The sequence below is a fragment of the Oryctolagus cuniculus genome, chromosome 13 (genome assembly GCF_051225735.1).
Source record: "Oryctolagus cuniculus isolate XC-2025 breed Fujian yellow rabbit chromosome 13, ASM5122573v1, whole genome shotgun sequence".
Taxonomy (NCBI): domain Eukaryota; kingdom Metazoa; phylum Chordata; class Mammalia; order Lagomorpha; family Leporidae; genus Oryctolagus; species Oryctolagus cuniculus.
The window spans coordinates 78,393,109-78,399,947 of record NC_142879.1 but is presented as its reverse complement, the minus strand read 5'-3'; positions in this window follow the sequence as shown (position 1 = coordinate 78,399,947).

The following is a 6,839-nucleotide window of genomic DNA, read 5'->3' as shown; positions in this document are numbered from 1 at the left end:
TGACCAAGACACAAGGTCGTTAGGGCATCCCAGGAAGAAAAGTCGGAAAGGTTTACACAACACCTTGAAAATTATGCCATGACATTTGGACTTAATCTTATGGGCAACTATTGAAGGCTTTCTTTGGGGCTATGATCTGATGCAAGCTATGATTAAGTACAGCACACAAACTGAAAGAAGGGATGGTGGTATCACTGACCCTTTTTACAAGAGTCCTCATAAGAGATGACAAAAGTCTAAAATAAGTAATTGCAGAAAACTGGAAATATGGAAAAAAGATACTTCAGGCATGGAAACAAAACTGACGGTCATAAATGAAAGGAGATGTTTTTGAAGACGTTGTGTAGATTTGTCATTGATACTGTTAGTGGTTAATATTGAACTGGCAAGAATTTGGTCTGTAACTTTCTTCCAAGCAAACATCATTGTAACATGGATAAATTAATTGTAGCTGACTGATGGATATGCCTCGGGTGTTCTCACTTTCAGAATAAGGTCAGAAGAAGAGGCCGGCGCCGTGGCTCAATAGGTTAATCCTCCACCTTGCGGCGCCGGCACACCGGGTTCTAGTCCCGGTCAGGGCGCCGGATTCTGTCCCGGTTGCCCCTCTTCCAGGCCAGCTCTCTGCTATGGCCAGGGAGTGCAGTGGAGGATGGCCCAGGTGCTTGGGCCCTGCACCCCATGGGAGACCAGGAAAAGCACCTGGATCCTGGCTCCTGCCATCGGATCAGCGCGGTGCGCCGGCTGCAGCGGCGGCCATTGGAGGGTGAACCAACGGCAAGGGAAGACCTTTCTCTCTCTGTCTCTCTCTCTCACTGTCCACTCTGCCTGTCAAAAAAAAAAATAAATAAATAAATAAAAAAAAAAAAAAAAAAAAAAAAGGTCAGAAGAAGGCTGGAAGTGGGAAATGCCAACACTCTTCTAAGTCAGAATAACCGAAAATAAAAATAGCTGCTGAGGATCTGAAATTCTAGAATCAACTGCACAGCCACACAGGAGATGCCTCTGTCATTGTTGCTTGGATAATTTCTTGAGAATATAAAATATATGGCACAAAGAGTCTCAAAAACCCTCTTCCAATAGAGTGGCATATTTCCATAACATGTTTCCTTGCACATAGTAGGACTGTTAAACTGAATTCAGGATCTGGCATTGTGGGACAGCAGGTTAAGCAACCACCTGCAATGCCAGCATCCCAAAGAAGCACTAGTTTTTAGGCCCAGCTGCTCCATTTCCTAACCAGCTCCCTGCTAGTGCACCCAGAAAATCAAAAGGCTATTTCAAGGGTTTGTTTGCAACAGTCACCCTAAGATGAACATTTTGTACCTACAATGTAAACACTGTGATGGCGGAGAGTTTATCTATTTTATCACAATACCCCAGACCCCAAAGAGTGTACAGCACATAGAGCTCAATTAAGATGGATGGATGGATGCATGGACAACATCTGGATGAATGATGGATGGATATTTACATGCATCTCTGACAATTTCTTGAATGTCTAAGACAGTTTGAACACCAACACTGTTACTGGGGTCAGCGTTGTCACATAAAATACAAGACATCAATTTATTTGAAAGTATTCACTTTCCCACATTATATTAAAAATGCATTTTCTCTGTACATGACGCTCATTGAAATCATTTGTGATTCATCTGAAATTTGAATTTAACTTGACATATCATTTTTTAATTTGCTAAATCTGACCAACTAATTCTTGGTGTGGCACCTTCCCAGAACAGGCTGGCTAGAATTCTCCACTGGTTCCTGAGCAAAAGCCTAATCCTTAAAGAGTCCAAACTCGTTGGCCTCTGACAACTAAACTGATCTTCTTTGCTAGTCAAGACAAAGGAGCAAAACAATAGGGGAAAGGGAAAACCCAATCATGGCAATGCAACACAATTCACTACGTGTTAGCATTTTCCCAGCACTGCTTCCCCATCCCTACATGTCCTTCCCTACCTCTGCCAGTAGTCACCACCATTAGTCACTCCTGACCATTATCTATGAGGAACCTGTGACCTAGGCCCTGCCCACCTCCCCAGCCACATGCCTGGGCCCCTCTCCCTGACTTTGCACTCCAGTCACCCTCAAGTTCTTTCACTTCCTGCCACAGGATCTTTCCGCTTGCTCTTGATTCTGTCTGGAAAGCCCTCCATTCTCCTCCTTTTTCCCACACCCCGGTTAACTCTTAGTCACCTCTCACTCCAGCTCCCAAGTCACTTCCCCAGGTTAAGTTGTCCCTAACTGACTTTGCAGACCAGGACAGCTTTCTTTATTTTGAATTGCTCAAAGCGCGATGTACTTTCCTTTCTCTGTGCTTATCGTCATTGACATTTGATTATTTGTTTAGTATGTATATCTGCTAGAATCAAAAAGCCCCATACGGACCAGAACACTGTGTCTCTTGTTGTTATCAACTATGTCCCCTGCCCCAGCACAAAGCCCAGCAAAAGGAAAATGAAAAACCAGACACTCAATCAGTATTTGCTGAGTGATAAATAGGAGTCTCAGGTTTATTAACATCTCACCCCTCCCAAAGTAGACAAATAGCTACTTCTGACTTGGAAGACTGAGCCATTCCAGGTGAGAGAGAGGAGGAGATGACCCAAATCCAAAGTTTTCTTTGACTAAATGTCAATGGAACTGTGTATCAACCCCATATTATGCCACATATATACTCATAACATATTTGGGTTGTGCAATGTGTTGTTTTCAAATAGGAAATGTAGACAGAGGGAAAGTTAAGATTTCTACCTATCAATCAAGCTAGACTTCTTTTTTTTTTTTTAAGATTTCATTGATTTATTTGGAGGCAGAGTTACACAGAGAGGGAGAGACAAAGATCTTCCATCCACTGGTTCACTTCCCAAATGGTTGCAACGGCCAGGGATGGGCCAATCCAAAGCCAGGAGCCTATAGTTTCTTCCATGTCTCCCTCACAGCTGCTGGGGCCTAAGCACTTGGGCCATCTTCTACTGCTTTCCCAGGCTGCTGGATCAGAAATGGAGCAGCCAGGACTTGAACCGGCATCCAAATGGGAAGCTGGCACTGCAGGCTGCAGCTTTACCTGCTATGCTACAACACAGGCCCCGCTGGACTTTGTTACAGCTGAAAATTTCCAACCTCAGACACAGAGATTTTTCATTCTTCCAGTGGCCTCCGTGGGATCCTTGTATACTGGTTTTTATCCCAGTTTATCCCATACATGAGATCCTCTTCCTTCATCAGGTCTATACCTCTTTCCTTTTCAAAGTAATTATATTCTTATGCTAAAATCCACCTAACCAGGATCTGTAGGTGGACAATTTTGTTTCATCTTATTCCTCACCCACTTTCCTCCCCAACAACTCCAGCTTATTTTGAAGCAAATCCAAGATACCATTTTCTTTCATCCACAAATATTTCAGTGTATCACAAAAAATATATTTCCCTGAATAAATTATTTTAAAAATTAAAATTCTGGCTTGTTCAAATTAAGACCCAGAGAAGAGCCACATACTTGTTTGTTGTCTCTTAAATTCTATTCTAGGAGAAGCTCACTCTCCCTATTTTTTGTTTATATATATATATATATATATATATATATATATATATTTGAATGGTTGACACAGAGAGGGCACTCCCATCTGCTGTTTCACTCCCTAAATGCCCACAACAGTCATGACCAGGCCAGGCAGAGCCAGGAGTAGAAAATGCAACCCAGGTCTCCCATATGGGTGGCACGAGCCTGAATACTTGAGCCATCACCCACAGACCCAGGACCCCTTAGAGGCTGCGCTAGTAGGAAGCTGGAGAGAAGAGTTGGAGCTGGGAATCTAACCCAAGCACTCAGATACGCAATGCAGGCATTCAGCCACTAGGCTAGACACCTCCTCCTACATTCCCTCTATTTTCTCTGCATTTAATTGTTGAAGAAACAGGGTACTTTGTACCCTAGGATTGCTCACATTCTAGATTTTTATTCATTACATCCATCCAGCTGTCAGCTAACATGACATTTAGATCAGATTCAATTTTCACTTTTTGGCATATTCATAGATAATTCGCATACTTTCTGTTGTATCGCATCTAGTGTACATGATGTCTGCCTATCTCTTCTTAGTATTCAGTAGTATCTCTTCTTATTCAGTAGATTCAGATGGTACCAGCTTGATCAACCTCCTGTAAAGTTCCCTATCAGCTTTTCACCAAAAGTTTTAACAATCACTATCCAACCCTGCTACTTCATTGGAGGCCTCAAAATTGTGCTATTCTAATTCTGTCATTCCTTCTGAATCTATAAGCTGCCATTTCAAAAGACATTTCCCTTCAAGCCCTTGTTACTGTGAAGTATGGTTCAGGATTTTTCCCCTTTAATTAATGGTTCTCAGAACTCTCAACAGAGATAAGACACTTCTGAAACAACACATGAGTGTAGTGTTGCTGGGTTTTTTTATTGTTGTGAATCCATGGAGTTAAACTTATGTTACACATGCTACAATGTGTTTCAGTCCATTAAAGACCTTATTCTTGGGAATGCTCCAATTGCTCCCACCTTTGGCCGGCAAGAGTCCAGGGTCCCTTTTACCATTAACCTGTTCTTCAATAGATTGCTTGCTGGTGTGGCAAGACATCCTTGTTGCCCATCATCTCCAAGAATGCCTGACCCCTTGTACATTCTTCTTTACCTACAACTTCAGTTTTCCCAGTCCCAAATCAGAAATGGAACATGCCTAATCTGATTTTCTCCTGTACTACAGATGAGGACAGTTAACAAACAACCAGGTGCTACCATGCGTTCATCCACAAGACATAGCCTAATTCAACCTTTTGCACGTGAACTCATCACCTTTCTCCCAAACCTGCTCTTTATATTCCCTCCCTGGATCTCAGAACTTGCTGTTGGGTCAGAGCAAGGCTCTGTTAGACACCTGTGGAATTCTACTTCTCAGCCCTCACCCTTCAATACCTCTCAAGCTCTTTGAAAGTCAGAATCACACACAGAGAAGGAGAGGCAGAGAGAGAGAGAGAGAGAGAGAGAGAGAGAGAGAGAGAGAGAGTTCTTCCATTCACTGGTTCACTCCCCAGTTGGCTGCAAAGGCTGGAGCTGCACCAATCTGAAGCCAGGAGCCAGGAGCTTCTTCCAGGTCTTCCACGTGGATGCAGGGGCCCAAGGACTTGGGCCATCTTCTACTGTTTTTCCAGGCCATAGCAGAGAAATGGATTGGAAGTGGAGCAGCTGGGACTCGAACCAGCACCCCTATGGGATGCTGGCTCTGCAGACAGCAGCTTTACCCGCTGTGCCACAGTGCTGGCCCCTATAAAGCAACTCTTTCCTTCCTTTAGGCAATAATAGCTTATCTCTTGCATGACTGTACTTCCTACTCCTTTTTTCTTTCTCCTGTCCGAATAGCTTTTAGTACTTCTGTTCCTCCTTGGACACAAGCTTTAGGTGGAGAGAGGGATTTCCAGTTTCCCACTCATTTTTTGTTTAGTCCTATTGGAAAATAAGTGAGCTCAGGACTGTCCCTCTCCACCCAGCAGTTAGACACGCACTTCTCCCTGGGGATCTTTTCGTTGTTCTTTTGCTTGGTGTTTCTCTGTTCCTGCAACTTGATTGTCTTCCACCTGTATTTTCTCAGCACTTAGGGTAGAGCTTAGCCTTCAGACCAATCATCTTGTTTGCCTTCTTTGAACATTCATGAGCCTCCAACTTTCCTTTTTTCTTTTTCTTGTGGTCACCCAAACGATACTCAGAGCATTTATAGTGTAATTCAATATATTCATTTTGTGGCATAGTCACTGCCTTAGAACCACTGGGTGCAGCCTCCCTGGGTAGTGAAGAATTTCCCTTCGGTTCTCAGAAACCCACAAGAGAGATGCTTTCTTATATTACCTCAATTCATTGTGTCACCACCCTCACCTGAAGTTGTCAGAAGTGCTTTGGATCAGATGTGTGGGCGATGTATTTAGACTAGACTGGATTATTTACCCCTGAAAGCAAATCTGAATGATCTCTAAAGACTAGTTTTAGGGCTGCAAGTGACAGAAGGTGAGGCATTTAAGGGGTCTGTCCAAACTCTTCTTTGATGGCAGAGATGGAAGATAAATGTATTGCCTGATCTACTGTTCATAAATCCAGACTATGATAGTCCGTTTGTCAGCAGCTGAACCACATTTTCCTGGCTGAGTTTTAGATTTCGTACCTGGTCCTGGGATAAGTCACAGCACTGGATGGCTACATGATCATCAGATGTTACAGAGAACGTGCCCTCTTCAAATCAAATACGGGCCTCAGCGATGGGAACAAGTAAGAGAGAGACTTCTCCCTGAGCTGGTGACCGTGCTGCCTGACAGCAGTCTCAGCCCGCATGTGAGCTTGGTGACAAATACGATGCTGACATTCCCACAGTTCATCCAGGATCACAAACCAGCGTAACCTCAAACCCATCTTCAAAATAGGTCTAGGCAAGGGAGTTTGAGACTTGTGATTGTTCTTCCTGTTTTCCCTTCAAAGCAAATTAACCTTAAAAATAGCATCCTGAGTGACCAAAGGGTAGAAAAATTATCCTGCGAGTGTTTTGAATTATTTGTCGCCTCCAACTTCTTTCGCAACCCAGGGTAGTTCATTAGCAAGGTTATTGGCTTGGGAGTTGACAGCTTAAATGGCAAAACAGGATGTGTCACCAGCAGGGCCCCTGCTTTGCTGCAATCTACTGGAATTCATTGGTCTTGGGGTTTTTTTGTTGGTGGCCATGGGGTTTTTTTTTTTTCCCTTTCTTTTTTATTTCAGAGCCTCAAATGGGCAGACACTGAAACTGCTCCTTATTTGCATACAGCTTGGCCCGGGCAAGGGT